The sequence below is a fragment of the Ranitomeya imitator genome, chromosome 6 (assembly GCF_032444005.1).
Source record: "Ranitomeya imitator isolate aRanImi1 chromosome 6, aRanImi1.pri, whole genome shotgun sequence".
Lineage (NCBI taxonomy): Eukaryota > Metazoa > Chordata > Amphibia > Anura > Dendrobatidae > Ranitomeya > Ranitomeya imitator.
The window spans coordinates 400421804-400448145 of NC_091287.1; the positions used below are offsets into that span (position 1 = coordinate 400421804).

At 45.2% G+C, this 26342-nt stretch overlaps 1 pseudogene; it reads right to left on the reverse strand.

The window, feature by feature from the left end:
* Positions 1 to 6110, reverse strand: part of LOC138643402 (histamine H3 receptor-like) — a 59236-nt pseudogene extending 53126 nt beyond the window's left edge.
* Positions 6111 to 26342: the final 20232 nt, after the last annotated feature.

Below are 26342 nucleotides of genomic sequence, written 5' to 3' on the forward strand. Positions count from 1 at the left end.
GTCGGAATCTCGGCCCAAACAAAGCAGAAGAAAGATTGGACTACAGAAAGGACCGCACAACCATGTATCATAGAAAAATGCAAAAACGTTTATTTAAACACCACAACAGGACATATAAAAACAATTAAAATACAACACTGTGTATAAATCACCCCTGTACAAATGTATCTGCAGGATATAGATCTATATGGCAATATAATATATGGAACATGATAGGTCGGGTTAGCATATGAATATAATACCATAAATATGCCCCAGCTGTGATCAAAACACACATGAATACAATAATCCAAGGTTGGGTTCGCTGCACTTCAAGAGCTCCCTAATGGAACCTCAATAACCTGAGGCATATCAAGCCCGTGCTATAAACATCTACATGAAACACATAGCACTATCCTCATATAAAGTATAGCTAATGTGGCGAAGTATGATCCCTATATAAACCGTGAAGGTAACATAGCGCCAAGAATACTCAGCTGAGTCTAAGAAGGGATAAGCTAAAGCCCGCACATGATCTGGCCACAAGGTTCCAAGCAGATGTCCATGCCCAAAATATCCAGCATAAGGACAAGATAGGGCGTGTAGGGAAAGCCCCACGCGTATCGCCGCCACAGCGGCTTCGTCAGGGGGAGTGCTTCGCACTGCGACGGGCCGAATCCGACGCTAGTGTGAAAGTAGCCTTAGTCATACTCACCAATGAGGGAGGCAGCACGAAAAGTGCCTAGGGCAGCAGAAACTCTAAATACGGCCCTGCCCTCATCCAACCTGAGATCAGGAAAAATGAGATGCTATGGGTAATGGAAAATTGCGCAATTGTTTTTTTTTTGCTAGTAAACTTTGGAACTTTTTTTCACCACTTAGATAAAAGAGAACCTAGACATGTGTTGGTGTCTATGAACTCGTAATGACCTGGAGAATTATATTGGCAGGCCAGTTTTAGCATTTAGTGAATCTAGCAAAAAAAGCCAAACAAAAAACAAGTGTGGGATTGCACTTTTTTTGCAATTTCACCGCACTTGGGATTTTTTTCCTGTTTTCAATTACACGACATAGCAAGAAACAAGCCCTCACATGCCCATATTGACAGTAAAATAAAAAAGTTATGGCTCTGGAAAGAAGGGGAGCGAAAAATGAAAACGAAAAACTGAAAAATGCTCTGGGGGTTTTAAGGGGTTAATGAAGTCTGTGTCATACTTTCAATTATAGGACTTTTTTTGGGGTGTCTGCATTTTTATACAATATGACTATGGGGTTAGAAATGGGGGCGTCTTATTGGCGCCTCTCCGTTACTAACCTCTGGGCTTAATGTCACCTGACAATACAAAGGTGACGTCAACCCCCCTAACTATCACCTCACTTGCCACCGCTACAGGGCAAATGGGAAGAGTAAGGCTAAGTGCCAAAATTGGCCCATCCTATAAATGTGCCTTTTCTGGGGCGGCTGAGAGCTGATGTTTTTAGCCGTGGGAAGTGGGGGGGGGGGCAGTATCCATGGCCCCTTCCTAGCCTTTACTGGTTATTAATTATAGGAGGACCCTACCTGAGTTTTTTTGGGGTAAAGCCAGTGAAGGCTAAGTATACAGCTGTGAGCTGTTATTAATAACCTGGGAAGATCCAAGGGTATTACCCCCTTCCCAAGCTAAAAATATCTGTCCCCAGCTGTCGGTTTTCCCTCTGCTGGTTAAGAAAATTATGCGGGAACCCACTCAATTTTTTTTTCAGAAAAATAATCTTTAATAATGAAATACATGTGCAGTAGGCTGCACACACACAATGCACTAATTGTATGTCACTGACATCTATATAGCTATCTATTCTCTATTCTATGTGCACATACTGTACGTAATCCATCTATTCTATCCTGTCGGTTCCTTCTGTGATTTTACTGTATGCGGCAGATGAATTGCCAGCTTTTCATCTACCAAGGCGTGAGTCAAAAAGGCATGCAAGCTTCTTCTCCATGCTGTACCCATTTTGTTTTAGTATTTTCCCATCCATTTGCTCAGCTTTTTTTTCTTAGGCCCCCAGACCTGTTTGTTGAGTCCAGCAGAAAAATATTCGGCTTTCGCATTAACTTGCATCGGATCCATTATTCAGTAGAAATACACGGATATTAAAAATTACTTGTGTGGATTTTATCTGAATATTTCATTATTCGCTCATCACTAATTATAAGACATGAGACAAGGATTTGTAATATACAGTCATGGCCAAAAGTATTGACACCCCTGCAATTCTGTCAGATTATACTCAGTTTCTTCCTGAAAATTATTGCAAATACAAATTGTTTGGTATTATTATCTTCATTTAATTTGTCTTAAATGAAAAAACACAAAAAGAATTGCCCTAAAGCCAAATTGGATATAATTCCACACCAAACATAAAAAAGGGGGTGGACAAAAGTATTGGCACTGTTAGAAAAATCATGTGATGCTTCTCTAATTTGTGTAATTAACAGCACCTGTGTTAGGTCTCGAGTTCCCGCTTCTGCACTGGGGGAATCTCGAGCCATCTCCGCTGCGGTCTCCCATTCTTATCCAGCCGCAGTGGAGTCTGCTCAGCAGGGACGTCGGTCCCAGCGTCTTGCTCAGTCTCACTCTGTACAGAGAGTTACTGCTGCTTCTTCAGCTTCTGCCATTAAAGCCAGTGCTGGTCAGCAGCGAGCGGACTTCTCTGGGACTAAGTCCTTGTCTGCACACACTGAGCATGCCCAGGGCAAGATCTCCCGTTGGAGATCGAGGGTCATGTGCTCAGGCTCTGCAGCACATTCCATTGGTCCTCTTGGCAGGTCTTGGAAGGGCAAAGTTTCTGTGGCCACTTCCTGTGCTGCAACTATATAAACTGCGCATGACCGCACGGCCATGCGCTAGTGTACATTTGCTTACGTGTGTTTGTTGTGAGTGCAAGTCGTCCTTGGATACCCCTTCCCTATTGAATGTCTGTTCGCGGAAGGTGTATGGTTGCTATCTAGCGCCCGACTTATCCTACAGCACGAATCACACATTACAGCGTCCAGTTGCTGTGACCGCCAGTACGGCGCCGTGCACTTCCTCTGTGCTTTCCTTACCCAAGCCTGGGTGGTTAGTGGCGTTCGTCAGTGCGGCACCGCATGCACTCTTGTGCCCTAATATTGTTATTTAGCTTCCTTACACACCCAGTTGCGGTGTTGTGCCAGCAAGGGTCTAATCGGACTTCAATCCTAGTTGGGGTTGAGTTCGCTGACTACTTGCTCGCGCTCTATGTGCGGTACGGCGATCCTGTGACGCAACAGGATCGTTTCCTTCACGCTGGGTGAAGTTTAACCCACGTGTGTATACTTATGAGTACCGCCATATAGTCCGTCATTACTTGGCAGCAGGTTCCATCTCTGCACGGTGGACCCCGGGCTGCGAACGCACCATACTCTATCTGTCTTATTATTTGGTGCGTTCCGCTAGCCCTAACAACCTGTAACTTACCTGTGGCACCTAACAGGTGTTGGCAATAACTAAATCACACTTGCAGCCAGTTGACATGGATTAAAATTGACTCAACCTCTGTCCTGTGTCCTTGTGTGTACCACATTGAGCATGGAGAAAAGAAAGAAGACCAAAGAACTGTCTGAGGACTTGAGAAACCAAATTGTGAGGAAGCATGAACAATCTCAAGGCTACAAGTCCATCTCCAAAGACTTGAATGTTCCTGTGTCTACTGTGCGCAGTGTCATCAAGAAGTTTAAAGCCCATGGCACTGTGGCTAACCTCCCTAGATGTGGACGTAAATAAAAATTGACATGAGATTTCAACGCAAGATTATGTAGATGTTGGATAAAGAACCTCGACTAACATCTAAAGAAGTTCAAGCTGCCCTGCAGTCCGAGGGTACAACAGTGTCAACCCGTACTATCTGTCGGCGTCTGAATGAAAAGGGACTGTATGGTAGGAGACCCAGGAAGACCCCACTTCTTACCCCGAGACATAAAAAAGCCAGGCTGGAGTTTGCCAAAACTTACCTGAAAAAGCCTAAAACGTTTTGGAAGAATGTTCTCTGGTCAGATGAGACAAAAGTAGAGCTTTTTGGGCAAAGGCATCAACATAAAGTTTAAAGGAGAAAAAAAGAGGCATTCAAAGAAAAGAACACGGTCCCTACAGTCAAACATGGCGGAGGTTCCATGTTAGTCAAGATTCTTTATCCAACATCTGCACAATCTTGCGTTGAAATCTCTTGTCAATTTTTGTGGAATTATATCCAATTTGGCTTTAGGACAATTCTTTTTGTGTTTTTTCATTTCAGACAAATTAAATGAAGATAATAATACCAAATAATTTGTGCTTGCAATCATTTTCAAGAAGAAAATGAGTATTATCTGACAGAATTGCAGGGGTGTCAATACTTTTGGCCATGACTGTAAAGGCATGGAAACAATCATCATGGGTAGGAATGAGCGTACCTGTAGGAGTTTGGTGCCATCGGGTCTGACTGGACTTTAGTCCAAAGTTCGGTTCGGGTACCAGAACTGTACCCGAACTTGAACCCCATTGAAATCAATGGAGATCCAAACTTTGGAGCTGGAAAATCTCTATCTCTCTCTCTTCCCTGAAATGTAAAACAGACTTCCAGGAGAAGTCCGTGTTTAGAGTTCAGTACTGGACCCGAAACCCAAAACTTTACAGTTCAGGTTCTCTGATCTCTAATCAAGAGGCCTAAAACCTAACAACTATTAAGAGGTTAACAGCGGTGATCAGAGCTTTGGACTGATCACTACTGTTACGAGCAGATGCCAGAGGTGTAACACAGTTGTTAACTGCTTTTATAACAGGGACTCGGCTCCTCAGACTACTCCATATACGGCAACCGCTCACAACATGCACTGTACATGAAAGATTTCCCTCACAAATAGTACTTAATTTTTGCTTATATAATTGTGGGATCTCATGTAATTAAATACATTCAGGGGATTATTCAGCCTTGCTTTTGTGCCTTTTTTCTGGAGTAAAAATTATTCTAATAATGACTTATTTTATTTGTGCCGTATTCATTATTTCAATTTCAAGTTAATTTTACCTGGTTTTATCTGATTTTTTTTGTTTTTGCATTATGTGCCTGTTTTTGGTTATCCAGCTCTTTTAACCTATTTGATCATAAGACACTTTTCAAAATGTCACAATATTTTTGCACAACTGAACTCCAGCACCCTAGGGAACTACAAATTCTGGTTAGTTTTATTTTAGACAGTTGAACATTAAAGAGCTAAATTTATGCTTATTAAAAGGATCATGCAACTATTTACTAGAAAAAGTTGTAAAAAATAAAAAACAAAAGAGCGAAACAAAAAGCATCTTTGAATTTCTGGCAATTCAATAAATATTGAGCTCTTATTCTGATGAATTTGGCACAAAATCTGCCAATGTAAAAGACAAGACAAAAAAGACTTAAAAAACCCCACATGAATTAAGGCGATAATGCTCAAACTGTCAAAATGTAATATTTAACATCCTGTTTGATTACATTTCTGGGCAAATATTGTACTTTAATGATGCTTCCAAATGCACATATTGTGTATATAGACAGGCTTTTGTGAGTATAAAGTCCTCAATATTCCCAAAGATCGGTGCTCAGAAACTACATGATAGAGCAAGGATTGGACATAACAGCACAAACAGAGAAAAGACCGTTTCAATAATACTGCAGCATAACATATTACGTTATGATAATAGATTATCATAACAATGCTATGCTAATGAATACAACTTTCTTTGTAGACAAAGTCATTATTAATCATTTTCTATTGTTAACAAATGGCAGTTAAAGAAAAAAATGTAACAAAAAAGATATTCTCTAATCTAAGCAGGATTTTACTGCTAATACATTTTGCTTAAAGACTTACCAATGAAAAAGTCACAGATAGCGAGATTGAGAAAGAAAAAGTTACTCTGGTTTCTAAGTCTTTTGTCGAAAATAAAGGCTAAAATGACTAAAGTGTTACCAAAAACTGTCATGGAAGTAATCAGAGGGATGAAAATGTATAAGAAGACCATTCTGCCTTCAGAGAAATCAGATTCCTTATCATTTTCCAAAGAACCATTAGCACTAATATTATTAACAACGATGGACAAGTAGACAACTTCCATTCTAAAATGAATGATCATACTGAATGTTTAATTGACATTAGCTGCCAGCGTTTGCTCTGAAACTGGATCCAGATAAAGCTCCCAACAATACCAGAATGAGACTGCACTATAAGCGTGGGATCGTACTTGTGAAAATAAGACGTCGTTCGTTTATATAGGGCTGTAATTATGGGTGGGGACTAGAGGTGCTGCACAATAGCATGTGTATATATTATATATAGCCATTATATTCTGAATAATTATGATTTTAATAATGGAAAAGTAAAAATACATAAATATCTGTATCTTCTAATATTGAAAATATTGGTATATCTGTGCTATATGAATAAACAGGCAGTAAAAGTAATAACTATAATATAAAATAAACAGAGCATTTTTACATTCATAGTAAAGAATATCTGTATAGTTCCCTGGTGTGTTCTATCGTCATTAATATAATTATATAATTATAGCAACAGTAATCATTTTACAATGTCCTTTGTGTGAAATTACTTCTTGTCATGAACTTGTCTTCAATCAAGGCTGACAAATCCCCGGACACAGTCAACAAGGTTCTTCTGGCATATCACCCTGGGATATTATTACTAACCCACTAGGCTGTTTTTGATCCCAAGACAAGAGGGCTATTATTTACTTATTCTATGGATGGCAGAAGCATTATTGACCCACTAGACAACTGAGACGTTGTTAAAACTACTAGTCACCATAGATAGCGTAAACTTAAAAGACATTCACATGCGGACAAAATTGTTAGTACCCTTCTATTAAAGTACCGTATTTATCGGATTATAAGATGCTCCGGATTTTTGAGAAAAAAAATAGTATTTTTTTTATAAAATGGTGGTGCTTCTTATAATCCATTCATCTTATTGCTTACTGGGGGTGGTTGCTGCGGTGAAGCGGGGTCCCATTGTCGCTGCTGGAGGAGGCAGGATGGGATGAGGGGTGTTCCAATCTGTGGTGTGCCGCTGCGGCTTCCCAGTAATAAACACTGTTACGTTACAGCTTTTTTCAACACCTGCCTAAAACTTATTTACAGTGATATGCGACACCCGCTAGGACCATGGGGTACTCGGAACCAGGTCGGATGATTCTTAAAGGGGTGGTCACGGCAGCAGTGACCCGGTCTGTGGCCCTGGGCATGCAATAAAAGTGATGAGGGAAATGTAACGCTCGCGTCCAGACTGGTTGGTGCAGACGTGCGGGGGTGTGGCCCCACTGGACCACAGACCAGACTTCCCTGGAAGGGGCGTAACTAAGTAGCTTCCCAGGTGTTCGCTGGAGCCTCTGATGGTGAGGTCAGACTTGTGTGGCAGGTAGCTACCAGGTACCACTCCAGGGTGGAGTCTGACTGTGGATGCTGATCCCGAGGCACAGAACACAGGCAGGCAGGCACGGCAGTGACACTGGCTGACAGATGGGTACGGCAGAGGCCCTGACGGGCAGACTGGCTTGACTGAGATACTGGCAGACAGGAGGGTACGGCTGGCACTCTGGCAGACAGGCAGGTGTATGGAGACAGGTAAGATCCTGTTCAGACTGGAGGGTATATGGAAACAGGTAGAGACCTGTTCGGACTGCTGAATATAAAGAGACAGGTAGAGACCTGTACGGCAAGTTGCAGAACAGAGATATAGCAATGCCGCAAGAGCGGATGCAAAGCAGAACCACAGGAGGTGGAGTTAAGAGCAGAAGGCGGAGGCAAGAACAGAAGCGCAGGAAAGAGCAGAGGAGGAGAAGACAGAGCTAAGAGCAAAGAGGAACGCGGAGCTAAGAGTAAAGAAGGAGAAGGCAGAGGAGAGGGAGGAGCTAAGGACAGAGACGCTAGAGGTGGAGCCAAGAGCGGAGATGCCAGAGGTGGAGCCAAGAGCGGAGACACCAGAGGCGGAGCCAAGAGCAGAGACGCTGGAGGCGGAGCCAGGAGCAGATATGCTGGAGGCGGAGCCAAAAGCGGAGACCCTGGAGGCGGAGCCAAGAGCCAGAAGGCACAAAGCCACAGGTAGTGGCAACCAGAGCAGAGAAGTGCAGAACCACAGATAGTGGCAAGCAGAGCAGAGAGATAGCGCAGAGATACACACAGCAGAGTGGGAATGGCAACAACCAAAGCAGGAACAGGAACAGACATAAACCAGACAGGAGACAGACAGGAACGGACATAGACCAGAGTTCAGACACAGAAGTAACGGAACACAGATTCAGACCAGGGTATGACGCCTCACTGGGTGGCGAACACAGACCAGGGTACTTTGCCTCACTGGGTGGCGGACACAGAGACAGAACCAGACACCTCAGCAGCAACGTACTGACTGAGGAAGTAAGTTTGCTTAGGCGTCCTCTAATGGGTGAGGACACCTTAAGAATCAGAGGCCTCTAGGCTATTGGCCGGAGACACCTTAGGGAGGTGCACACAGACTGAATAAGAAACAGGAGTTGCTGGTGCCGCCCCTCTATGCACACAGACAGAAAGTGTACACAGAGCAAGCGGCCATGAAGCACACAGCATGGAGCCAGCAGCAGACAGATGGCACAGGGTGAGTGAGCTGATGTATCAAGCAGGTGGGGGATGGAAGGCCATGCAGTGATGCCGGAAGGGTTGTTACAGGAATGTTTGTAAGGGATTTCATATGACGCCACCTGTGGTGTTTGGCTATAGATGGCCGACACTACTTAAGGGGACCGCTGGGGCCGGTTGTGTTGCAGCTGAGATGGTTTGGCTCCCCACAGATGGAAATGATTGGAGGACACAAGGACTGTAGTTTCTTTACCTTTAATTGCAGGTACAGTCCGGGGCACTGGTGACAGGTGATCATGGAGGTCCGGGCAGCCTGGAAGCATTTCAGGATCCACCTAGCCAGGTGGATTTGGAGGCTTCCCACTGTGCTGCTCCCTTGATGCCTTAGGCTCTCCACAAGCTCCTATTGCTGTGTGTCCATGAAATAGAACATTCCCCGCATGGCAGGCAGCTTGAGCCTGTTGCAGGTGTCACTCCCTTGTGGTGACTCCGGGCTCTAGTATGCTGCGGTGCCTCAGGGTGTTAGCTGGGGCCAGGAGACTTGCAATCTCCTGCCCTCTGGTTTTAGTTGCTGGGCCTGCAGTTCCCACACAACCATGGACTTCGGTGTCCGGTCTTTGGCGCTCAGTCCTGGGGTGAGCTCAGTCACAGCTCCAATCCCTCAGGTCCTCCTCACTTGCCTCCTCTTCCTTCCTCTCAGACTCACACACTCAGACTAACTACTGGACCCCACCTCCAGCCAGAACTTATAGGGAAGCTCCCCTAAAACAGGTGTTAGAGCTCCCCCTTCTGCTCTGGTGTCTGGAAAGGTGTTGCATGCTGATGTTACCTGCTAAGGCAGTGTTCCCCAAGTCCGGTCCTCAAGAGCCACCAACAGGTCATGTTTTGAGGATTTCCTTAGTATTGCACAGGTGATAATTGCATCACCTGCACAGGCAAGCATTCACTGACCTGTGTAATACTAAGGAAACCCTCAAAACATGACCTGTTGGTGGCTCTTGAGGACCGGACTTGGGGAACACTGTGCTAAGGGGATCCCTCCTTGCTTCCAGGCATGACATCACCCCCTATTATTATTTATTTATATAGCACCATTATAATTCCATGGTGCTGTACATGAGAAGGGGTTACATCAAAATACAAATATCACTTAGAGTAAACAAAACTAACAATGACAGACTGATACAGAGGGGCGAGGACCCTGCCCTTGCGGGCTTACATTCTAGAGGATTATGGGGAAGGAGACTGTAGGTCGAGGGTTGCAGTAGCTCCTTCCCTATGAGGGAGGCAATGCCATTGTGGCAACCGGACTCCTGGGGTGTCACAGATACATATGCCCAGAGGCTTCCCCCTGTTGTCAGCTGCAATGTGTGAGGGAATCCAGGCAACTGTTTATTACTCCAAAGAGTCACCACAGTTCTCACTGAAATTGGTAACCTGTCCATGTTGAATAGTAAAAAAAAAGCACCTACTGGGTCCTCCAAACAGAAAGATGCACTTTGTTCCAGGTACCTGCTGTGGCATTAATTGTGGATGTCTCCAATGCTATGGGGGTGTTCGGCACTGCTGGCGATGCCTGGCAGTGCCACGGGGTGTCCGGTGCCACGGGGATGTCCAGTGCTGCAGGGGGTGTCGGGCAGTGCTGCCTGGTGGTGCTTATGCTGGTCTCCGGTGGAACCCCAGGCAATTCCATGGGTTTCCTCCTGTGCAGTGGACTCTGGGAAAATGGTCGCCAAAATCTCATCTCCCGAAATTTCCATCTGTGCATGTGTCGCCCCAGCGGCCATTTTCCCGGAGTCCACCAGACAGGAGGAAACCCATGGAACTGCCAGGGGCTCCACCGAAGCATGAGCACCACCGGGCAGCACCGCCCGACACCCCCACAGCGCAGGACCCCCCTCGCAGCGCTGGACAACCCCGTGGCACCGCCAGGCATCGGCAGCAGCACTGGACACCCCCTCATCCAGCCTGCGGCCTCCAGCAATGCTACTGGGTAAGGTATATCTGCATTATAAGATGCACCCAAATTTGGGGGGACAAAAGTGCATCTTTTAATCCCAAAAATACGGTAAGTATTCCCACAATTGTCACTGAAATAATTTGAAACTGACAAATGTAATTTTCAATTTAAATTTACTGAACATCAACTAATGAAAATCAGTCATTGGTTTTGAATTGTGGTTCACAAGAAAAAAAACAAAAAAAAAACTAATGAAAGTGTACTGGACAAAAATGATGGTGCCCTTAACTCAACATTTTGTTGAAGAACCATTTCAGGCAATCACTGCAAACAAATGATTTCTGTAACACTCAATTAGACTTCGGGACCTGTCCACAGGTATTTTGACCCACTCCTCATGAGCTAACTGCTCCGTGTGTCTCAGACGTGAAGGCGCCTTCTCCAGACTGCATGTTTCAGCTTCTTCCACATATGTTCAATAGGATTTAGATCAGAGCTTATGGAAGGCCACTTCAGCATAGACAATGCTTTGCTCTTAGACATTCTTGTATGTTTTTAGGTATGTTTTGGATCATTATCCTGTTGGATGACCCATGAACTTTCTGATTCAGGGCAGCACATTTCTCTCCATATGCTTTGATAGTCTTGAGATTTCATTGTATCATGCACAGACTTAAGACACTGTGCCACATGTAGCAAAGCAACCCCAAAACATAACCAAGCCTCCTCCATGTTTCATAGTAGTTACAATATTCTTTGTATACTTCATTTTGGCAGCTGTGAACATGGAGCTGATATGACCTGCCAAAAAACTCCACTTTTGTCTCATACAGGTGCCTCTCACAAAATTAGAATATCATCAAAAAGTTAATTTATTTAAGTTCTTCATTACAAAACGTGAAACTCATATTATATAGATTAATTACAGAGTGATCTATTTCAAGTGTTTATCCTGGGTCCTGTGGCTTGCAAAACATAAGAAAAAACCTATGCAAATTGATTAAATAGTCAAACAATGCAAACTAATCTGATCACATCTTCCTCTTGACCTTTGGATGCTGGCTTGAAAAATAACAATTGTGAGCTCTATAAAGGGAATATGCCTTGGTAAAAATATATATCCAAATATCCAAGAGATCCAGAAATCCAAAGAACCACAGACTCATTACAAAAACACAACCAGGAACACTCTACAGGATAGTTGCCACATCATGGCTCCATCTCGAGGGACACAGATTTGTAATTCTACAGGATGCCAAATTAGGGAGCCACGGCCCTAGCTGAAAGAATACAGATCTGCTCCATTGCCCATTACTGAACCCATGGATAACTTTGAGGAGGTCAGGATTTGGACACACCAGTCACCTATGCACCATGGATACATTTGGGAAAGCCAGGATTGGGACACACTGGTTACCTGGCTCGACGGAGATGTTCGGAGAAGCCAAGTTGTGACCTTTCCTGTCACCGGGCCTTGTACCGCAATGATCTGTCAGCTTCCTAACCTTGTTGTTACGTCCTCTTTGTGTGTGCCACAGGTGTTGGTATTTGGCCCTGGAAGCTCTGAAGTTGTAACAAGGTGGCCTGGGGCGGTAGTCCCAGCCAAGTCAACTTAGGAAACAGTCAGTGAACACCCCGAGTACCTTGTACAGAGATAGATCCGATGAACACAATCCACAGGCATGGTCTATAGTCCAACAGGGAACAAACTTTTTAATAATAGAAAACAATGAAAGAAGATTACAACACAAGCTTCCTGCTCTTTCCCTGACACTGTCCACAGCCGTACCCACAACAACCAGTAGCAGAGATTTAACAAGTAGTCCTTCACGCTGGAATCTGGACACTTAAAGTCCCTTCAGCGAGGGGCCCTTCCAGAGTCCTAGGGCCCATGTTGCAGTCATTCAATCCTTAGTCCTTAATCCTTGATCCTTAATCTTTGGTTCAGGGCAGCAGATCCTCTCCCTCCTGGGAGTCTGGCAATGTCCTTTTGTGCCCAGGGCAGCAGATCCTCTCCCTCCTGGGAGTCTGGCAAAGCCTTGGCTGAAAACCACACTCCTGTCCAGGTCAACATGGCTAGGCTACTGACTGGAGCAGCAGCTTCCTGCCTGCTTTTGCTACTGCTGGCCCAGCCCACATCCTTATCTCTCTCCTTTCCCTAACTCTAACACAGTAAGAAAGACATAGAACGTAGACAATTTAAAGGGGAACTCCCCACAATGAAAGGATACAGACACATTTACATACGATTGCGCATGGCAAATACATCAATATGAGTCAGTTAAATGGAATTACAAGGCACATACAGTAAGAACAATGTTAATACAATATATTAAGAACATCTTTATATCAAGTGTTCGGGGCCACAAAGGAAGGAGAGAGGGAGAGAGGGAGCCTTGAGGTCCTCCGCCACCTTCTTACAAAGTCACAGCTTCTTTTATCTTTGCAAGTCAGTGGAAGGGTGAGACTCTGTAAATTTGCACCATCTTGGGTAATGTGCTGGGACTGTTCTATGTATTATTTACCTGTTTTGTGGTTCAATAAAGTATTGCCACACCGTTTTATCCTCACCCTTTGTTGTCTGAGTAGTATTAGGCCCACAGTAAAAAGAGTGTGGGCGTTCGGTGGGATGATCCCTGGTCCATGCGGTTTTGGCTAGCGGACTAGAGCACCAGCTGACCTCCTTGGTCTCCACAGCTATGTATGGCAGAAAACTAACACTGCACATCACCCTGAAAACACCATCATCACTCAAACACGGTTGGGGCAGCATCACGCTGTGGGGATGATTTTCTTCAGCAGGAACAGGGAAGCTGGTTGGAGTTGATAAGAATATAGATGGAGATTAATACAGGGAAATCCTGGAAGAAAAGTTGTTAGCAGCGGCAAAAGCTTTGAGACTAGGATGTAGGTTCACCTTCCAGCAAGGATAACGACTCTAAACACACTGGCAGAGCTAAAATGGAATGGCCCAATCAAAATCCAGACCCAAGTCCCATTGAAAATCTGTTGCAAGATTGCTCTTCACAGACACTCTCCATCCAATCTCACTGCACTAGAGCTAGATTGAAAAGAAAAATGGACCAATATCAGCCTCTATATGTGCAAAGCTGGTAGAAATATAAACCAAAAGACTTGCAGAAGTACTGTATTTTCTGGCGTATAAGACTACTTTTTAACGCCTGAAAATCTTCTCAAAAGTCGGGTGTCGTCTTATACGACAGGTGTCGTCTTATAGGGCAGATGGAGAGTAATCTGCGGTCGCCACATATTGTGGGGGGAGCGGTCTCAATGAGGGGGCGCCTCACCGGGAAGGTGTAAGTGAAGCAGAGGCAGAGAAGGAAACAATAGGATACAAGGGTGAGCCAGATGAGTGAAAGAGGAGTGTTTTTCTAGGCACAGCACCGCTCTCTCTCTTTTTGCATACCCTGGCATCCCAGACGCTGACAGTTTGCTTCACTTACACCTTCCTGGTGAGGCGCTCCCTCACCTCGTCATCGGGACCACTCCCCCCCACTATATACGTCGACCGCAGATTGCTTCGCACCCACCCTATAAGACGACACCCAGCATATAAGACAACCCCCGACTTTTGAGAAGATTTTATATTTTAACTGGAAAAGTTGGGGGTCGTCTTATACGCCTAGTCGTCTTATACGCCGGAAAATACGGTAATTGCAGTGAAAGGTGGTCCTACAAAGTCCATTGGGATCTGTGGAAGCGCATGTAGCGCGTAACAGCTGTCATCCCTGGACCATCATGTTCTCCCTGTCCATGTCCTAATAAAGACTTTTACAGCAATGGGCTTGGTGAGTGCTAACTACTTTTTTTCTTCTTTTTTGGATGTCATGTACTCTCTTGGTTATGCACCCCTAGTGCCCATGCAATTGAGTAGGAGGTAAAGGCACTGGTACAACATTTTACAGCACGCAGATAGGTGATTGCGTAGGCAGCAGTGCAGGTATACCATTTTCTTCTCAGTGGTCCTACAAAGTATTGACTCAGGGAGGCCATATACAAATGTACATCACAATTTTCAGATTTATACTTTTAAAATATTACAAAAACCATGTATCATTTCCTATACACTTCACAAATACTAGCTATTTTGTGTTGGTATATCACATACTGTAAAATACATTTAAGTTTCGGTGTAACGTAAAAAAAAATGTGGAAAATGTTTTCAAAGCAGTGTATATAGCAAATGACTGAAACAACTTTGATATGCATCTAAGGGTTCGTGCACAAGACCGATTTTTTCATACAAGTGTTAGGCTAGGTTCACATTGCGTTTTAATGTGAGCGCTAGCAGACAGCGTTGCACGGCGAAATTAACGCCGTGCAACGCGTCCGTTAGCGCTCCCATTGCCCGCAATGTTAAAGCGCATTGCTAGCGCGTGTCATTTTCGGCACGCGCTAGCGATGTGCCGTTCTTTTGTAGCGCGCCTCGGATGCTGCTTGCAGCGTCCGCGACGCGCCCGAGGTCCGTTCCCCGCTCTCGCAGATCGGGGATCTGCGAGAGTGGGGACGTTTAACGCGACCCCGAAAAAGACATTGCGTTAGCGCAACCCGCTAGCGCTTAGCGCTAAACGGGTTGCACTAACGCAGTGTGACTCCAGCCTTATCTGTGGGTTTCATGGATAGCTTTCGTATCTGTGACATTTAATGGGGCTGTGCCTGTTTCCGTTTTTTTCTTCGGACAGAGCGGTCTGCGGAAAAGATTGGAGACATGTCTGATTTTGATCCGAGTTTCGAATCAAAATTGTCTATGCTAGTCTATAGGTCCATGAAAAATATCCAACTGCACTCGGATTACATTCGAGTGCAGAACGATTTTCACAGACTAAGAGAATGGAGAAGGTGGGGAAACTTTTTCTCTTTCTCTCAAGAAAAACTGGTGTCACTCTGATCAAAAGTCTGATCAGAGTAATAGGACCGTTTTTCTCAGATGTGGAGAAAACAGTAGTGTGAACCTACCCTATTAAGATATAAAAAAGGAACCTAATAAAGACATAAGAACCTAAAATAAATATGCACACAGCTGAAAAACATCAATTTTCAGGATGAAAATGGTACAATTTTTAAAATAATTGTGTGAATAAGACCTATCACAGTGTGATGACTTGTTCAGTGGAAGGGGGCCAACTAAATGTTCACTGTGCTTCTCTGGACAATCATTCTTCTAGATGTCTTAACCAGTCTGAAAAGTGTTCATCAGAAAAGATAACTTTGCAGAATGTACTTAGACTGCAATAGTGCAATAGACTGCTAAAGTTTCTGTAAGGCTCCTTTCACACAAGCGTTGTTCAGCAGACGTCTCAATGCGTCGTTTTGTGAAAAAAACGCATCCTGCAAAATCTCCCACAGGATGCGTTTTTTCCCATAGACTTGTATTGGCGACGCATTGCGACAGATTGTCATACGTCGTGTACGTCGTGCGACGGATGTGTCGAAATTTATCGACACGTCGTCTGGACAAAACGTTGACTATAATGTTTTTTATCTCCGCCTAAAAAATGTGTCACGATGCATCCTGCGGCATGCGTCGTTGGCTACAATGGAAGCCTATGGACGCAGGATCCATCGAGACACGTTGTATGACGCAATGCAGCGCTGCAATATGTTTTTTTACACTGAGCATGCTCAGATTCAGGATTTTGTTGCAAATTCACCAGACACCCTCAAATCTATATGACCCTGGCCTGGGCCTTCAACCCCAAATGTGCCAGCAAGAAGCCTACATGCAAGAAGCCTGCCACGAAGACTCCAGCCTGCCAGCAAGACTCCATCCTGCCAGCAAGACTCCAGCCTGCCAGCAAGACTCCTGCCACACCCAGACTCCAGCCACCATAGAGCCAACAGCCAGCCACTGCAACCATTCCAGGTCACGCTACAGCCTTCAAACCAATGTGAGTATTGCCATTTTTGTGTGCGTCTGAGTGCATGTGTCTGTATGTCTGTGTGTGCGTGTGCATTTGTGTCTGTATGACGTACTGACTACAGCAAGAACTAAAAACCTGAATATAGCTAGAGGCCTGCCATCGTCCTGCAACAGCCTGTGTCCTGCCAGAGTCCAGATCCACCCTGAGGCCTGCCACTGTGAAGACATCCAGCTCCAGCCGGAGGCCTGCCAGCATCCCAGACAGTGTGATTCGTGCCTTTTTACGTGTGTATGTGTGCGTCTTGTGTTTGGGTCCGCCTGTGTGCTTTTGTGCATCTGTGTGTGTTTGCATAAACCTGTGTGCTTTTGTGTGTGTGCATCTGTGTATTTGCGTACAGCTGTGTGCTTTTGTATGTATGCCTGCACCTGCCTGCATCTTATGCCTGCGCCAATGTTATGCCTGTGCCTGTGTTATGCTTGTGTTATGCCTGCACCTGTGTGCTTTTGTGCGTGTACATGCACCTGTGTGTTTTCAGGCATGTGTGTGATTGCATGTGCATGCGTCCATGCCTTTTGGTTAATTCCCTGTTGTTGTTTTTTTTTAAAAATCTGATGTATTTACCAAGTATAGTGGTCTGTGCAGTATGTGGTTTCAATGCGTGAGCGTGTGTCTTGCGTGTGTTTTTTCTCTTTAAAATTGTTGTGTTTTTTTACTGTTGAAACCATTCCCAGTTGATGTACTTGTATTTAAAATAAAGAGCATTTTAGCTCCTAATTGTGATGGTACAAGAAAAAAAGAAATTAATAAAATGTTTTTAAAAAAAATGTCCGTAGTATCATTTCAGAAAGGTAAATTTAAAATTGGTGTATGTACAAATGGTCACACATGCAATACAGAGTTGGTTGAGGGTTTATTTTTTAATAAAGGTAATTTTTTAAAGGTTTTTTGGGGGAGGGGAGGAATTTTTCAAGGGATATTTGAAAATCACATATGTGGTAAATACCTTTTAAGGCCTGTCCCACACGTCCAGATAATTCCGGTACCGGAAAAATCGGTACCGGAGTTATCTGTGTCCGTGTGCTCACGTGGCACATCAGTGTGGCACACGTGCGGCAGCCGTGTGCCGTCCGTGTGCTGACTGGGTACCACACGCACCGTGCAGGAGACAGCGCTAGAGTTAAGCGCTGTCCCCTGCTTTGGGTGCTGAATCCAGAATTCATTCCTTCTTCCCAGCAGCATTCGCTGGAGAGAAGGAATGAAGAATCAGGGGGTATTTTTTTGTGTGTGTTTAAAATAAAGTTCCCGGTCAGCTCCCGCCTCCCTCTCCCTGTGCGCCCGCCCGCTGGCATTAAAATACTTACCCAGCTCCCTCGATGCTTCCTCTCAGCGTCGCTGCTTGTCCTGTATGAGCGGTCACGTGGTGCCGCACATTACAGTGATGAATATGCGGTGCACAGGGGGAGGGAGGCAGGAGCTGACCGGGAACTTTATTTTAAACACACAAAAACAAAAACCCTGATTTTTCATTCCTTCTCTCCAGCGAACGCTGCTGGGAAGAAGGAATGAATTCTGGATTCAGCACCCAAAGCAGGGGACAGCGCTTAACTCTAGCGCTGTCTCCTGCACAGTGCGTGTGGTACCCAGTCGGCACACAGATGGCACACGGACAGCATCCGTGTGCGGTACGTGTTTACACGGACCCATTGACTTTAATGGGTCCGTGTGATACGTGCGCTCCCACAAACACTGACATGTCTCCGTGTTTTTCAAATGGACATACGGTCCGTGAAAACACGCTGACATGTGCAGAGACACATTGATTTTAATGTGTCCACGTGACTCAGTGTCTACGGTACGTGAGGAAACTGTCACGTCATGTACCGGAGCCACTGACGTGTGAAACCGGTCTAACATGGTGGGTTGACCTTTCAATTATTTTTTTTTTTGGGGGGGGGATGGGTGGAAATGGTTATGTGCATCTGGTGTATTTGTTTTTGGGTTTGTTTCTTTAAACTGTTGGTGTTGGCCTGCATGAACATTGCTCACATCATTTGAGCAGGGTGGTTATCGTTAACTTTACCTAGTTCAGGGGGTGGGTCTAACTATAAATTCTTTATACCTACAGATCCACCAGGGAACAAAGCCACCTCTGCCATCCCACAGGGACCACACAGACGTGAACACATCCGGAATTTTTCCTTAACCTCTTTCTGACCTTAGACGTACTATCCCATTGAGGTGCCCTGGGCCTATCTGACCCTCGACGGGATAGTACGTCATATGCGATTGGCAGCGCTCACGGGGGTAGCGCCGCCGATCGCGGCCGGGTGTCAGCTGCCTATTGCAGCTGACATCCGGCACTATGTGCCAGGAGCAGTGACGGACCACCCCCGGCACATTAATCCCCAGCACACCGCGATCAAACATGGTCGCGATGTGCCGGCGGTATAGGGAAGCATCGCGCAGGAAGGGGGCTCCCTGCGGGCTTCCCTGAGCCCCCCGCAGCAACGCGATGTGATCGCGTTGCTGCGAGGGTCTCCTACCTCCTTCCTCGCTGCAGGCCCTGGATCCAAGATGGCCGCGGTATCCGGGTCCTGCAGGGAGGGAGGTGGCTTCACAGAGCCTGCTCAGAGCAGGCACTGTGAAGCCTGCAGTGCTCTAAGTCAGATCGGTGATCTGACAGAGTGCTGTGCAAACTGTCAGATCACCGATCTGTGATGTCCCCCCATGGGACAAAGTAAAAAAGTTTAAAAAAATGTTTCCAAATGTGTAAAAAAAAAAATATTCCTAAATAATGAAAAAAAAAAATTATTCCCATAAATACATTTCTTTAAATAATAAAAAAAAAACAATAAAAGTACACATATTTAGTATTGCCGCGTCCGTAACGACCCCACCTATAAAACTGGTCCACTAGTTAACCCCTTCAGTAAACATCGTAAGAAAAAAAAAAAAACGAGGCAAAAAACAACGCTTTATTATCATACCGCCAAACAAAAAGTGGAATAACACGCAATCAAAAAAACAGATATAAATAACCATGATACCGCTGAAAACATCATCTTGTCCCGCAAAAAACGAGCCACCATTCAGCATCATCAGCGGAAAAATAAAAAAGTTATAGTCCTGAGAATAAAGCGATGCAAAAATAATTATGTTTTCTATAAAATAGTTTACATCGTATAAAAGTGCCAAAACATAAAAAAATTATATAAATGAGGTATCGCTGTAATCGTATTGACCCGAAGAATAAAACTGCTTTATCAATTTTACCAAATGCGGAACGGTATAAACGCCTCCCCCAAAAGAAATTCATGAATAGCTGGTTTTTTGTCATTCTGCCTCACAAAAATCGTAATAAAAAGCGATAAAAAATGTTACCAATAAAAACGTAAACTCGTCCCGCAAAAAACAAGACCTCACATGACTCTGTGGACTCAAATATGGAAAAATTATAGCTCTCAAAATGTGGTAACGCAAAAAATATTTTTTGCAATAAAAAGCGTCTTTCAGTGTGTGACGGCTGCCAATCATAAAAATCCGCTAAAAAACAGGCTATAAAAGTAAATCAAACCCCCCTTCATCACCCCCTTAGTTAGGGAAAAATTAAAAAAATGTATTTATTTCCATTTTCCCATTAGGGCTAGGGTTAGGGCTAGGGTTAGGGCTAGGGGTAAGGCTAGGGTTAGGGTTAGGGCTAGGGTTAGGGTTAGGGCTAGGGTTAGGGCTAGGGTGAGGGCTAGGGTTAGGGTTAGGGCTAGGGTTAGGGCTAGGGTTAGGGCTAGGGTTAGGGTTAGGGTTGGGGCTACAGTTAGGGCTGGGGCTAAAGTTAGGGTTGGGGCTAAAGTTACGGTTAGGGTTTAGATTACATTTACAGTTGGGATTAGGGTTAGGGGTGTGTCAGGGTTAGAGGTGTGGTTAGGGTTACTGTTGGGATTAGGGTTAGGGGTGTGTTTGGATTAGGGTTTCAGTTATAATTGAGGGGTTTCCACTGTTTAGGCACATCAGGGGCTCTCCAAACGAGACATGGCGTCCGATCTCAATTCCAGCCAATTCTGCGTTGAAAAAGTAAAACAGTACTCCTTCCCTTCTGAGCTCTCCCGTGTGCCCAAACAGGGGTTTACCCCAACATATGGGGTATCAGCGTACTCAGGACAAATAGGACAACAACTTTTGGGGTCCAATTTCTCCTGTTACCCTTGGAAAAATACAAAACTGGGGGCTAAAAAATAATTTTTGTGGGAAAAAAAGGATTTTTTATTTTCATGGCTCTGCTGTTATGACCTGGTGGTCAGGACAATAATGGACCTGGTGGATAAGAGCACACAGAATGACCTGATAGTTACTGATAATATAGGACAAGCTCTGGAACGTGGGAACTCTGCTGACCGCAATCCCTAATCCTATCACGCACACTAGAAATAGCCGTGGATTGCTCCTAACGCTCCCTATGCAACTCGGCACAGCCTAAGGAACTAGCTAGCCCTGAAGATAGAAAAATAAAGCCTACCTTTCCTCAGAGAAATTCCCCAAAGGAAAAGGCAGCCCCCCACATATAATGACTGTGAGTAAAGATGAAAATACAAACACAGAGATGAAATAGATTTAGCAAAGTGAGGCCCGACTTACTGAACAGACCGAGGATAGGAAAGGTAGCTTTGTGGTCAGCACAAAAACCTACAAAAGACCACGCAGAGGGCGCAAAAAGACCCTCCGCACCGACTCACGGTACGGAGGCGCTCCCTCTGAGTCCCAGAGCTTCCAGCAAGCAAGACAACAAACAAAATAGCAAGCTGGACAGAAAAATAGCAAACCAGGGAAAAACAAGCAGGCAACTTAGCTTCTGCTGGGAAGACAGGTCACAAGAACGATGCAGGAGTGAACAAGACCAATACTGGAACATTGACAGGTGGCATGGAGCAAAGATCTAAGTGGAGTAAAATAGAGCAGCCAGCTAACGAATTAACCTCGTCACCTGTGGAAGGAAACTCAGAAACACCCACAGCCACCAAATGAATTCCATGGACAGAACCAGCCGAAATACCATTCATGACCGCAGGAGGGAGCCCGACAACAGAATTCACAACAGTACCCCCCCCCCCCTTGAGGAGGGGTGTTGTGAATTCTGTGGTCGAGCTCCCTCCTGTGGTCATGAGTGGTACTTTGGCTGGTTCTGTCTATGAGCTTCCTTTGGTGGATGTGAGTAGGGCTGCGGCTTCTGAGTTTCCTTCCTCAGGTGACGAGGTTAAGTCGGTAGGTGCTGCTCTATTTAACTCCACCTAGTTCTTTGTTCCTTGCCTCCAGTCAATGTTCCAGTATTGGTCTTGCTCTCTCCTGGATCGTCTTGTGGCCTGTCTTCCCTGCATAAGCTAAGTTCTGCTTGTGTTATTTTTTGTTTGCTATTTTTTCTGTCCAGCTTGCTATATTGCTTTTTCTTGCTTGCTGGAAGCTCTGGGATGCAGAGGGAGCACCTCCGTACCGTTAGTCGTTGCGGAGGGTCTTTTTGCACCCTCTGCGTGGTTGTTTGTAGGTTTTTGTGCTGATCGCAAAGCTATCTTTCCTATCTTCGGTCTATTCAGTAAGTCGGGCCTCACTTTGCTAAAATCTATTTCATCTCTGTGTTTGTATTTTCATCTTTACTCACAGTCATTATATGTGGGGGGCTGCCTTTTCCTGTGGGGAATTTCTCTGAGGCAAGGTAGGCTTATTTTTCTATCTTCAGGGCTAGCTAGTTTCTCAGGCTGTGCCCGAGGCGCCTAGGTCTGGTCAGGAGCGCTCCACGGCTACTTCTAGTGTGGTGTGATAGGATTAGGGATTGCGGTCAGCAGAGTTCCCACGTCTCAGAGCTCGTCCTATGTTATTAGTAACTATCAGGTCACTTTGTGTGCTCTTAACCACCAGGTCCATTGTGTTTCTGAACCACCTGATCATAACAGTACTGGAGGCCCAAAGTACTAATGCTTCTCAATAGAGGGAAAAGAGAAGTTCTGAGACCATTTTTTTTCTCTGCACTGTGTTTTGTCTTTCTTTTCCCCTAGACATTTGGGTGGTTCAGGACACAGGTGTAGTGATGGACATTAAAGGTCTGTTTTCTTGTGTGGATCATCTCGCTGCAAGAATACAAAATATTCAAGACATTGTGGTTCAGAAATCTATGTTAGAACCTAGAGTTCCTATTCCTGACTTATTTTCTGGAGATAGAGCTAAGTTTCTGAATTTCAAAAATAATTGTAAACTGTTTCTGGCTTTGAAACCCCGCTCCTCTGGTGACCCAGTTCAACAAGTTAAGATCATTATTTCTTTATTACGTGGTGACCCTCAAGACTGGGCATTTTCCCTTGCGCCAGGAGATCCTGCATTATGCGATATTGATGCGTTTTTTCTGGCGCTCGGATTGCTGTATGATGAACCTAATTCAGTGGATCAGGCAGAGGAAAATTTGCTGGCTCTGTGTCAGGGTCAGGATGAGGTAGAGATATATTGTCAGAAGTTTAGGAAGTGGTCTGTGCTCACTCAATGGAATGAATGTGCGCTGGCAGCAATTTTCAGAAAGGGTATCTCTGAAGCCCTTAAGGATGTCATGGTGGGATTTCCTATGCCTGCTGGTCTGAATGAGTCTATGTCTTTGGCCATTCAGATCGATCAACGCTTACGTGAGCGTAAAAATGTGCACCATTTGGCGGTATTATCTGAGCATAAACCTGAGCCTATGCAATGTGATAGGACTTTGACCAGAGCTGAACGGCAAGAACACAGACGTCGGAATGGGCTGTGTTTTATTGTGGTGATTCCACTCATGCTATCTCCGATTGTCCTAAGCGCACTAAGCGGTTCGCTAGGTCTGCCACCATTGGTACGGTACAGTCGAAATTTCTTTTGTCCGTTACTTTGATCTGCTCTTTGTCATCCTATTCTGTCATGGCATTTGTGGATTCAGGCGCTGCCCTGAATTTGATGGACTTGGACTTTGCTAGGCGCTGTGGGTTTTTCTTGGAGCCCTTGCAGTATCCTATTCCATTGAGAGGAATTGATGCTACGCCTTTGGCCAAGAATAAGCCTCAGTACTGGACCCAACTGACCATGTGCATGGCTCCTGCGCATCAGGAGGATATTCGCTTTTTGGTGTTGCATAATCTGCATGATGTGGTCGTTTTGGGGTTGCCATGGCTACAAGTCCATAACCCAGTATTGGATTGGAAATCTATGTCTGTGTCCAGCTGGGGTTGTCAGGGGGTACATGGTGATGTTCCAGTTCTGTCTATTTCATCATCCACCCCTTCTGAGGTCCCAGAGTTCTTGTCGGATTACCGGGATGTATTTGATGAGCCCAAGTCCAGTGCCCTACCTCCGCATAGGGATTGCGATTGTGCTATCAATTTGATTCCTGGTAGTAAGTTTCCTAAGGGTCGACTGTTTAATTTGTCTGTGCCTGAGCACGCCGCTATGCGGAGTTACGTAAAGGAATCCTTAGAGAAGGGTCATATTCGCCCGTCGTCGTCGCCATTGGGAGCAGGGTTCTTTTTTGTGGCCAAGAAGGATGGCTCGTTGAGACCTTGTATTGATTACCACCTTCTAAATAAAATCACAGTCAAATTTTAGTACCCCTTGCCGCTGCTGTCTGATTTGTTTGCTCGGATTAAGGGGGCTAGTTGGTTCACCAAGATAGATCTTCGTGGTGCGTATAATCTTGTGCGTATTAAACAGGGCGATGAATGGAAAACAGCATTTAATACGCCCGAGGGCCATTTTGAGTACCTGGTTATGCCATTTGGGCTTTCCAATGCTCCATCAGTATTTCAGTCCTTTATGCATGACATCTTCCGAGAGTACCTGGATAAATTCCTGATTATATACTTGGATGAGATTTTGGTCTTCTCGGATGATTGGGAGTCTCACGTGAAGCAGGTTAGAATGGTATTCCAGGTCCTGCGTGCGAATTCTTTGTTTGTGAAGGGGTCAAAGTGTCTCTTTGGTGTTCAGAAAGTTTCATTTTTGGGTTTCATTTTTTCCCCTTCTACTATCGAGATGGACCCTGTTAAAGTTCAGGCCATTTATGATTGGACTCAGCCGACATCTCTGGAGAGTCTGCAAAAGTTCCTGGGCTTTGCTAATTTTTATCGTCGCTTCATCAATAATTTTTCTAGTATTGCTAAACCGTTGACTGATTTAACCAAGAAGGGTGCTGATGTGGTCAATTGGTCTTCTGCTGCTGTAGAAGCTTTTCAGGAGTTGAAGCGTCGTTTTTCTTCTGCCCCTGTGTTGTGCCAGCCAGATGTTTCGCTCCCGTTCCAGGTCGAGGTTGATGCTTCTGAGATTGGAGCAGGGGCTGTTTTGTCGCAAAGAAGTTCTGATGGCTCGGTGATGAAACCATGTGCCTTCTTTTCCAGGAAGTTTTCGCCTGCTGAGCGTAATTATGATGTTGGCAATCGAGAATTGTTGGCCATGAAGTTGGCATTCGAGGAGTGGCGTCATTGGCTTGAAGGAGCTAAGCATCGCGTGGTGGTCTTGACTGATGACAAGAACTTGACTTATCTCGAGTCTGCCAAACGGTTGAGTCCTAGACAGGCTCGTTGGTCGCTGTTTTTCTCCTGTTTTGACTTTGTGGTTTCGTACCTTCCGGGCTCTAAGAATGTGAAGGGGGATGCCCTGTCTAGGAGTTTTGTGCCCGACTCTCCGGGTTTGCCTGAGCCGGCGGGTATTCTCAAAGAGGGGGTAATTTTGTCTGCCATCTCCCCTAATTTGCGGCGGGTGCTGCAAAAATTTCAGGCTGATAGACCTGACCGTTGCCCAGCGGAGAAACGGTTTGTCCCTGATAAATGGACGAGTAGAGTTATCTCTGAGGTTCATTGTTCAGTGTTGGCTGGGCATCCTGGAATCTTTGGTACCAGAGATTTGGTGGCTAGATCCTTTTGGTGGCCGTCTCTGTCGCGGGATGTGCGTTCGTTTGTGCAGTCCTGTGGGATTTGTGCTCGGGCTAAGCCCTGCTGTTCTCGTGCCAGTGGGTTGCTTTTGCCCTTGCCAGTCCCAAAGAGGCCCTGGACACATATCTCTATGGATTTCATTTCGGATCTCCCCGTCTCTCAAAAGATGTCGGTCATTTGGGTGGTTTGTGATCGCTTCTCTAAGATGGTCCATTTGGTAACCTTGTCTAAATTGCCTTCCTCCTCTGATTTGGTGCCATTGTTTTTCCAGCATGTGGTTCGTTTACATGGCATTTCGGAGAACATCGTTTCTGACAGAGGTTCCCAGTTTGTTTCGAGGTTTTGGCGAGCCTTTTGTGCTAGGATGGGCATTGATTTGTCTTTTTCCTCGGCTTTCCTTCCTCAGACAAATGGCCAAACTGAACGAACCAATCAGACCTTGGAAACATATCTGAGATGTTTTGTTTCTGCTGATCAGGATGATTGGGTGTCCTTTTTGCCTTTGGCTGAGTTCGCCCTTAATAATCGGGCCAGCTCGGCTACTTTGGTTTCGCCGTTTTTCTGCAATTCTGGTTTCCATCCTCGTTTCTCTTCAGGGCAGGTTGAGTCTTCGGACTGTCCTGGTGTGGATACTGTGGTGGATAGGTTGCAGCAGATTTGGACTCATGTAGTGGACAATTTGACATTGTCCCAGGAGAAGGCTCAACGTTTCGCTAACCGTAGGCGCTGTGTGGGTCCCCGACTTCGTGTTGGAGATTTGGTTTGGTTGTTGTCTCGTTATATTCCTATGAAAGTTTCCTCTCCTAAGTTTAAGCCTCGCTTCATTGGTCCGTATAGGATTTCTGAGGTTCTTAATCCTGTGTCTTTTCGTTTGACCCTTCCAGCTTCTTTTTCCATCCATAATGTGTTCCATAGGTCATTGTTGCGGAGATACGTGGCACCTGTGGTTCCATCCGT